Source organism: Cervus canadensis, chromosome 2 (assembly GCF_019320065.1).
Source record: "Cervus canadensis isolate Bull #8, Minnesota chromosome 2, ASM1932006v1, whole genome shotgun sequence".
Taxonomy (NCBI): Eukaryota; Metazoa; Chordata; class Mammalia; order Artiodactyla; family Cervidae; genus Cervus; species Cervus canadensis.
Genome location: NC_057387.1, coordinates 89877957 through 89888105, shown reverse-complemented (window position 1 = coordinate 89888105; position 10149 = coordinate 89877957). Strand labels below are relative to the sequence as shown.

The 10149-nt window shown below is 47.4% G+C and overlaps 1 pseudogene; it reads left to right on the top strand.

Annotated features, from left to right (window-relative positions):
- Window positions 1–204: 204 nt before the first annotated feature.
- On the top strand, window positions 205–631 carry LOC122436986 (annotated as a pseudogene).
- Window positions 632–10149: the final 9518 nt, after the last annotated feature.

The following is a 10149-nucleotide window of genomic DNA, read 5'->3' as shown; positions in this document are numbered from 1 at the left end:
TGTGGTAAGCTGGATATGCTGGATTGGCTGAGTGAGTAGGGTGGAGTAGGACTTGGGAGTGCCAGACCCAACTAGAACTTAACAGGATGCCTGCAAGGGTGATCTCAGCATTGTGCAGAACTGTGTTACAAGAGGAAAAATAGATAAAGAGATCTTGCTGGAGTTTCAGAAATGTTGTCTCTTAAGATTCATCCCAGAGGGCTGGGGTGGCGGCCATGGAGGCCCCGGAGCCGCCGAGCGAGCTGGTGTCCGAGGAGGGCCGGAACCGGAAGGCGGTGCTGTGCCGGCGCTGCGGGTCCCGCGTGCTGCAGCCGGCACGGCGCTCTTCTCCCGCCGCCAGCTCTTCCTCCCGTCCATGAGGAAGAAGCCGGCGCTGGCCAGCGGCGGTGGTCCGGAGGGCGACCTCCTGCAGGAGCACTGGCTGGTGGAGGACATGTTCACTTTCGAGAACGTGGGCTTCACCAAGGACGTGGGCAACATCAAGTTCCTGGTCTGTGCAGACTGCGAGGTGGGCCCCATTGGCTGGCACTGCCTGGATGACAAGGACAGTTTCTACGTGGCTTTGGACCGGGTTTCCCATGAGTGATGGGACGTGGCTCCCCCCCACTATTAAAGCTTTCCCCAGGGACCACCCTGTCGCCTGCTCTGCACTGCCGTCCATCGTGAGTGCCACCCGCCTGTCCAGCCCAGGCCCACGCGCTGCCTCGTGGCCTCCGCGCGGGCACTCCCTTAGGGCCCCAAGCATTGCAGCCTCTCCCCCGCTCCGCTCTCCTGGCTGGGACATGGTGCTCCTGCAGATCTCCCCTCCCGGCCTCCCCGCGCCGAGCTCCCTGTCTCCACTCAGGAGTTAGCCACGGTTCGCCCTGAGGACACGTGACCTGGGGCACTCAACGACGGTGCTGACCGCTGAAACCTGCCTTTTGGTCTCCTTCAGGAAAGTGCGCAAGCACCTCAGAGCGACTTGTGTGGCTGACTCTGTCTGCAGTAATTTATTCTCTAAGCGTAAAGCATTTCCAGACTGCAGTATTCCAGCCACCCCTCAGAAATACCTTATTTTGGACACATCTGAGGCCGCCACGGGGGCCTCTCCTCCGGGCTGATGGAGACTTTATTGTGCAGGCGGACGTGGCCCCCCTTCCCCTCACATCCTGTTGTGGTTTCTCTCTGGGTCAGCTCCTCACTGTTGTCAGCAAGCTGCAAATCAGGTGTGCTCTCCTGTCTGTCACCCTTAGGAGACCCCAGCCCTGGCTGTGCACCCCGCGTCTCCTGGAACGAGTGGAGAGGTTGGGGGGCTGGGGGTGGCCTGTGCCAGGCGAGGCTTTCTGTATGTCTTTCCTGGGCTCGTCACCCTTCCTCGGCACCTGGGAGAGACAACACAGTCCGCACAGAGCTGGCTCAGCAGGACTCTCCAGGGTCCAGACCTCCGTCCAGTGCGTCTCGTCGTGGTGGGGCTGCTCCGACAGCTCGCCGTTCAGCACCCTTCTCGGTTCTGTCGTCTCAGATGCCTCACTGGCTCAGGAGTCTGAGGCCGGGTTCCCAGCATCCTCCTGCCTCCCCTGCCTCCGAGGCTCAGGAGACTAGAACGGGAGCAAGGACTCAATGGAGACCTTACAGACATTCCTTTCCCCCTGTTTTCCAGCTGCTTTCTCCCTCCTCCCCCCAGAACTTAATCTAAGGGTCCCCCACTGAAGTACAGGCCTTGGACATAGTATTGCAACCACCTCTCACCTGGGCAGGTGGCTTCAGTCCCCGGCCGTAGCCTCACAGGCTCTGGAAGAAAACCGACTTGCAGATGGGCGGTCAGACGTCCATGATTGTGGCATTTTGCAGAAAAACTGAACCTATCCCCTCAGGTCAGAAGGGACAAGCCACGTAGATGCCTCTGGGGACATACAACCCCTCAAATTATGAGCCAAAACCTGGGCAGTGTTTTTTAAATTAAGACTTTTCCTTTCCTTAATCACAGAAATGGTATACATTCATTGCAGATAAATACAGACGTGTGTATAAAGTTGTTTTTAATCACTCATACTTGCACCATCCAGAGACTGCCGATGGTGATGTGGTATACGTTCCTCTCAATGGTTTTCTGTGTGTACTCATGTAGCATTTTCAAAAACAAATATGAGGTCATATTGTACTCTCATAACTTACTTTTTCCATTTAAGAAAATACGGGCTTCCCATGTCAGTAAATGTCCACCTCTGCCTACCATCATGTTGACTAGTCATTTGTACACCTGTGCTGTAATTTGTTTAAACGATCCACTGTTAGACTGCCTCCGGTTTCTTGTAAATCATGTGATGTAAGCTGACTGTCCACGCTTTCCCATCATTTCCTCGTGCTGGTGAGCCATGGGCTCTTGGGGGATGTGTCCCCGGGCTCCGCTTCCTGACGCAGCGCCTGGGAGCGGCGGAGCCCCTCATCCTCCTGCCCGGCAGTTCCTGACACTGGGTATTTATTATCTTAAATGAACATGTTGCTACTGTAATAGGAGGAAAAATAGTGTTTCGTTTTAATTTGTGCTTATTTCTAATGAGTATTTTACATACTTGTCATTTGTGTTTCTTTTTTGAGAATTGCCAAACATTGTTCCTCCAGTGGCCAAAAATAGAGTTGTTTCTCTGCCTTTTCAGCTTGATTTGAAAGAAATAAATGCATTTAAGCAGTGAAAAAAAAAAAAAAAAAAGATTCATCCCAGACCTGCTGGATCAGAATCTGCATTTTATTAAGATCTGAGTGATTCATATGCATGTGACAGTTTGAGAAACACTCTTTCAGCACGGTTTAAATTCTCAAATAGGAAATTTTGCCTATTGGGGAGAAAGATAGAACTCAGAGAAATTAGTGCCAAATAATTTTAAAATTTTGTAAATGAACAAAGATACTGTTTAGTGTGTGCCTTAAAAAAACCCCAATGCATTTTAAGGAAACAATCAGGTTAGGCATGTTAACATGACCACATATTTTTACAAGATGTAGAAAGTTCCTATTATTAAAAAGGGACAGCTGAAAAAAAGAGGTAATGGGAATTTGCAGAGACTGTATCCATATTCTTTAGATAAGAAAGCAAAGAAAGAAGAACATATGTCCCTCTGTTCTTTCTTCCTTCCTTCTCTCCTGAACCCCTACTGTGTACCTGGTAATTTACCTACCTCATCTCCTTGCACTTGTATGCTGATGTCACTGAATCAGGAAATGAATAAAGTTGAAATAAATAATCCAAGAAAATTTCAAATAGCGGGTGTCTGTTCAAGAGACCTTTAGCAGCCCTGAATTGTAGAAATCACTGGTCAGAGACAGAGATTTCCCTGGCCATGGAACATTCCAGAATACACCCAAGAACCAGTGGCATCACTTTCTAGAGGCTCCATTGTACAGTGGATGTAGTCAGTTACGGACTTAGGCTGACAGGTCTTTGAATCCTGTCTCTCCCATGCACTACCTGTGTGCTCTTGGGCACATCACGTGACATTTCTGATTCTAAAGTCTCTCAAATGTAACATGGGGTAATAATAAGCAGATAGTAATGTTTACTTTCCTTTCCTCTCCAAGGGAATTCCACTACATAGATTGTAGATTCCAAGAGGTCTCCTGGGCTAAAGTTTTCCCTCTGGGGCATGCTCTTGAGGTACTCTCTTCTCCTGAGTTGGGGAAGAATCGTAATAGGTCTCATTGAAAGAAAACAACAATCTGACGGCCTGAGTTTCTGAGCCCCCCTCTTTGCCTTCCAGTCAGAGCCAGGAAAGGTAACTGGCAGAGAAGAGGGAGGCGAGGTCAGGATTTGTCATCATGGCTGGGACAATCAGCCCCAAACTCTCTCTGGGGATTTTAGCATTTCAGAGTTTTACCACATCTCTGATTCCCTTTTATCTCCAGAACTACCCCCCCAAGATTCATATAGTTTGCATTCATTCTAATGCAAACTATTAGAACACTGAATCTAGCCTCAGAAAGGCCTATACTCAAATCTCAGCTTCTCTGCTTTCCAGATGTGTCTTCGGGCAAATTAGCTAACTTTGCTGAATGTCAGTTTCCACATTTAGGTACAGGGGATTTCATAATGAGAATTAAATGGCATTTGCAGAGTCCCTGAAATAGAGCTTGGTACAGGGTAGAGACTCAGTAAATTTTAGCCATTATAATTATCAGGATAAATATAACTAGCCCCATTTTAAAGATGAATAGTTTGAGATTTAGAAAGAACAAGACTCATTCAGCTCTTGTAATTTCCAGACTGGAGCTCTGTCCACTTTGTGGAAACTTCAGAGGGACTGTTGTTCAATGGCTCTGAGCCCAGAGAGCTTTACCTGCCAAAGGTCCAGGCCAAGGACACTGATGTTGTAATAGTGGCAAATGTTGGGGTCAGGCTTATATTCAGGGTTGTCTATTTCTGGATGAATCCACTCCCCCTGGTAATTGGGATTGTCAGTGGTCCGAGGTTTCCATCGCCCCTAAGCAAAGAACCAAAGAGTGAACATGGCGTTAGTATTTTTCCATTCTTCTCGTGCAATTAGAAAGACTAATCAGTTTATAAAGACAATTGTGGATTAGGCATAAAGATTCAGAGCAGGCTTCCTGGAGCTTCTTTCCTTTTCTTTGAGCTAACTCACAAGACCCTTCCAGGTTCCCCTTTCTCCCCAGAGGGATCTGAACAAGGTAGCAGAGACCCATTATGAGCCTGGTCCCAGTTCTCTGTGCAAATTCGATCATGGGGTTAAGAAACGTAGCCTCACAGGGAACACCATCTGAGGACTCTGGACTTGGGGCCATTCTCTTCCTGGTGTGCAGCACAGGAAACTGGGACCAAATAAAACAATGCTTATTTCAGTCAATTCTATCTCTGGACCATTTGATAGTTGACTCCTTTAGCTCCCTCTCACTTCTGACATGAGGTCAGGACTTGGCCCTTAAAAAGAAGCCCCCCTACCCCAGCATGTTTGGCTATTCATGTCCTACTCTTCCCCTTTCTGGACCACTTCTGAGACTTCTGGTCCCTGACCCCAGACCCATTTCCTGTTTTGATCATGTTCCTTTGGCTGTTATCCACCACTTGGGACAAACTCCTTGCCTAGGGCTCCCTGGACCTCTGCCTCCCAGCGTCGACCTTGACCAGCCCACCTGCTCCCAGTCAGACACAGCCCTGAGTACAGGGCCCAGATGAAGCTACAACCTCATGGAGGGAAACAGGGCAGGGGGCAGTGGGGAAGCAGAAGGATGACCACAGGATCTTAGTGTTTCTGTTCTGTAAATTAAAGTTTACATCTCTTCTGTCTTATTTCTCACACTGGTTGAAAGGTGAGACCCCCCCACCCCCGCACCACTGCTCACCTTATATTTCAAGTTTGGTATCAGGGGCCCTTCCCACTCCCCATCCATTGCTTCATTCCAGTTGTCTGGCTTCTTGGCACCCGGGTCAGGGATGTATTCAGTCTTCCCAGTCCCAAAATGAAATGTTCCTCCATGAAGACAGATGGGTGGGCCAGAGTGAAACTGGGGTCCAGAGTACAGTCAAGTGGACCTGGCGCCTTGCCCCTGCTGCTCTCCTGTCCTCACCCCTATGAAAGCCCAGCTCAGGACTCTGCAAACAAATCCGATACATACAGCAGAGAAAAAGCTATTAAGCAATCCAGCCTCTCCTCAAATTCTCCATCCTTCTGACCCTAACAACTTTAAGCTCAAAGAAGCTGGGCGTTTTCCTTATCCTGGCCCTTTCCCTTCCACAGTCATATGCCCCATTATTAGAACAAATCTTCTAGCCTGGGTCCCTCTTCCTAAAGACATGTTTTAATGACCTGGTTTGGACACCAGCATGCTCCCAGATCTGTATCAGTCCTCCTTTGTACCCCAGATCCCTTCTATTTCCTAAGACAGAACTCCAAGTTACAGCCTGTCCTAACTTTCATATTTCTTCTGCTCTGGAGCCTCTGAAGTTCTGGTCTATCTACCTGACAGTTCACCTTGGTGCTGACCATTTCTCGGACTTGAATAAAGGCTTTGATGCCAAGCCCACTAGGCCCACAGTCATTCACCAGCATAAAGTTCCCAGGTTCCTGGGCTCTCTCAGCTGCTTTGTGGTTCTGAAATATTAACAGTCAGCATCTTATCCTGGGGTCTATGGATTTGATAGGTCCAGCCTACCTAAGTAGTTTCTACCTTCTCTAGGTCCCCTCAACAGGGAGCATAGAGGCCTGAGCCTCTCCCCTCTGCCCAAGGCCTAGATCCCTGACTATATCAGGTTCGCGGTCCACACCAAGAGGAAGGGTCAATGGTTAGTCTTGCTGCTTTGAGCCTGCCTGCTGGGTCTGGAACTAACCCAGCCCGTAATTTTCCCAGGATACTGAAGGTTCAGACACTGCTTGATCATCTGCCTTAATTCCCTGACCATACCTCCCTCCTCCTGGGTTTGGAGCCCATTGAATCTCCTTACACATGGCTGGGCCTTGCCCACTTCTCTACAGGCCTCTCCTTAGGGAATGAATTCCAGTTGCTGGGTGCCATGCTGCTCCTCGATTAACCCTGAGCATCTCTTCCACATGAAGCTGAATCTGCTCTGCCCCGAGGAGCAGCAGCCCAGCAGGTGAGGCCCTCCATGACCTGGCTCCAACAGACCATTCCAACTCATCTCCCACTCACTCTCCACCTTGAACTTTATGTTCCCAAAATACTAAACTGCAGCTTTCAGTACTTCACATAACCATGTTACTTTCTGCTTAAGTGATATGTCTTCATACCTGCTGTGGGTCTGGAATATCTTCCCTTCAACTCAATTTCCCTTGCTCTAATGAATTTGCTCTTTGAAATTCAGTACATGATTAACATATAAATGCCATGTATTAAGGACTTATTATGTACCAGGCACTAAATTATATATATTAGCTCATTTAATCTTTACAACAACTTTCACACATAGGTTTTATAAAAGCCCTGTTTGTGAAATTTCATAGCAGCTAAGTTCCTTGCCCAAGGTCTGTTTATAGGTGGGATGTTGTAGTTAGCAAATGGTGGTGCTCCCATACAAACCCATATCTGTCTGACCCCAGAGTCCCAACACCACCTACACCCCAACTCAACCTGAATTAGGAACCTAGTCATGGCTGCCCTGGAGAAGGAAATGGCAACCCACTCCAGTATTCTTGCCTGGAGAATCCCATGGAGGGAGGAGCCTGGTAGGCTACAGTCCACAGGGTCGCAAAGAGTCGGACATGACTGAGTGACTTCACTTTCATGGCTCCCACAGGATTTGACTTCCCTGACTCTCACCATTAATTACACAGTGACCTGTATCTGTGTACCTGCCTGCATCCCTCACTAGATTCTGAAATCCAAGAGGATTCACAGTCCCTGAATTGTTCTATTTACAGCTGCATCCGATACAGCTTTCCAGTGAATAATAATGAATCAGTCCATATACTCCATACATTTCCCATTTCAGTAACTTTGGTGTCAAAGATATCCAGGTTCAAATGTCAGTTCTAATGTATGTGAGCTTGGGCAAGTCACTTCATTCATTTTTAAGTGTCAGTTTCCTTATCCTCATCGAGGCTCCTAGCAGGATCAATAGATCCTGAACAAGTGTGAGGTGCTTTCCTCTTCTCTCCATGCTTCTTTGAATACCAGTATTTAGCTGGATACCTCCTTGAGGGACTGTTGTCTCCCATTTGTGCTCCATTGTTCCCAGCCTCCTTTGCCCATCCCCACAGCTAAGATCCCCTGTTGCCTCCCAGGAAATACCTTCTGACCTCAGGTTTCTTATCTTCAGGATCTTCTATTTGCAGCCGTTCATCCCATTTCCTTGGTTTCTGGGCATAGGGGGCTTTTATCTTCTTAGGAGGCAAGAAGGCCCATTCATCCTCCACATCCCCAGCTGCTACTTGCTTATTGTCGATTTTGACCTCATAAGTAGCACTGGGGCGAATGATGAGAGTGTACAGGTGAGTGTCTTTATTGATCTAGAAAGGGAAAGAGGAATATTTCAGTCCCCTGTTGGACATCAAGCATTAAATGCACCATCTAAAACAGACCCTCAGTTCCTGAATGCTACCTCCCACGTAGTCACAAACACACTTTATCATATTCCTCATCCTATTTCTCTGGTTAACCCAAAAGAGTCTTTGGGTCTCATTCTCCTAAGTACATACTCCTCTGGTCTCCCTTAGCTCCCATCCTTCCCTTCATCATAATTCTGGTCATTCTTTTTTCTTTTCCAGTTTTCTGTCTGTCCCACTAGACTCTAAGCTTCTCAATAGCAGGGATCGTATCTGACTCATCTGCTATATCTGCATGTTCCAGAACAAGGCCTACCCTGAGCAGGATCCCAGGGAGTCCCTGCATGTACAGCTCCTGTACTGACCTGGTAGCGAAGGACTTTGCCCTGAAAACAAGTTTTCCAATGACCCAGGTTCTAGGGGCTGCTCTGGACTCGGTCTCTGCCTCCCCCCTGTGCTCTAGTTGGGCCAAACTTCTTCAGTGCTACTCTTTCTCAAGCCTCCTCAACTTTTCTCATATGATTACCTCTTCTAGTAGCTCAATCCTTCCAAAATTTGTCATCATCCTTTATAAGGCCAATTCGTGCTCATCATTCAAAGTTCAGCTCAGGGGAAAACTTTTCTAAGAAGCATTTCCTAAGACACCAGGTCAGGTGGCGGTGGGGTCTCCTCCACGCTCTCATAGACCCCCATTACACTAAATAGTCATTCTCCTTTGTTTGACTCCTACCTTTACTAGACTCTGAGTTCTGTGAGACCAGAGGTCACGCCTAACTTACTTTATCCCCAGTCCAAGGCCTAATACAGAGTTGACATTCAGTGACTTCCTGTTGAGTTGCTGATGAAATCCAGCTATTACCCTCCAGCCAACCTAAATCTCTCTAGCCGAGATATTCCTAAGGTAAACTCACCACCTATTTCTAAGTCCAGCACTCCCCACTTCCCCCATCTCTTCCAATTTCTAGCAGTGGGGAATGGGAACTTGCTGAGCCTTGTTCCAAGATACAACTTTATATGACTTCCTGTCTTTCAGATCAGTTTCTTCTGTGAACTCCTGTAATTTATACCATTTTTTATTTTCTAATCTGCAAAATGGAGATTATAGTACTTAATTTAGAGGGATGTTATAAAGATTAAATCAGATAACATATTCAAAATGCTTGCCCTTCTCCCAAGGCTAATGACCAGCCCACACACTCACCCTGCACTTGATGATCTTGTTGTTCTCATGGTATTTCCCTTGATAACGAAGGATGACTTGTACTTTGTTGTTGCCAAAGCCACAGATGTCAAGGCCTGGAAATTAAATCCCAGTGCATGATTTTCCATCACTTTTAGGCAGTTTGCCTGTTCTGTGGCCAAAACAGACATGGTCTGTGTAATCATCAGAGTCCCAGCAGGAAATAGATAGCACACACAAATTTAGGATTATTTCAGAAGAACTTAATAAAGGAACTATTTTAAATAGTGGGAGCAAGACATTGAGAAAATATAAGGAATAATGCTATATTCCACGCTAGCAACAGTAGGGCTATTCCCATCCCTAGGCCTGAAGGGGGGATGTTCAGTGGTTATCAGAGCCCAGAAAAAAAAAAAAAGAGTTCAGTAGAGAGGGCAGCCTGGAGAGAAGCTGTGACTTTCAATCAAGGGACACAAGTCTCTTCCTTCCCTGTGATCTTCTGCCAGGGATCCCACTGACCAAACCTGACAGGAAGCCCCTTGCCTGTGCCAGGCACGTAATAGCATGTCATTTAATTCTCACAAGTAGGTATTACTATCCCAACTTTTAGTTGGGAAAATTGTGGCCCATAAAAGTTAAGCAACTTGCACAAGATCAAACAGCAAATAAGTAGCATGGCCAAGATTTAAACCCAACCTTAACTAGAAACAGAGCCGGGGGCTCTTCCTGCGTTGTGAAAACTTTAGAGGACACGGTTGGTGGTTCTGAGCCCAGAAAACTTAGACAAAGGTCCAAGAATAGGTTTTAATCTAGTTTTTCAACCTAATTTCTCATGATATTGCTCTCTGACTATCCTACACATGTGCCTGCATGCACAACAGACTCATGCACGCGCGCACACACACACACACACACACACACACACACACACACACGCACAGAGTGTGCGCCGGCCACGCTGTTGTTGTTCAGCCGCTCAGT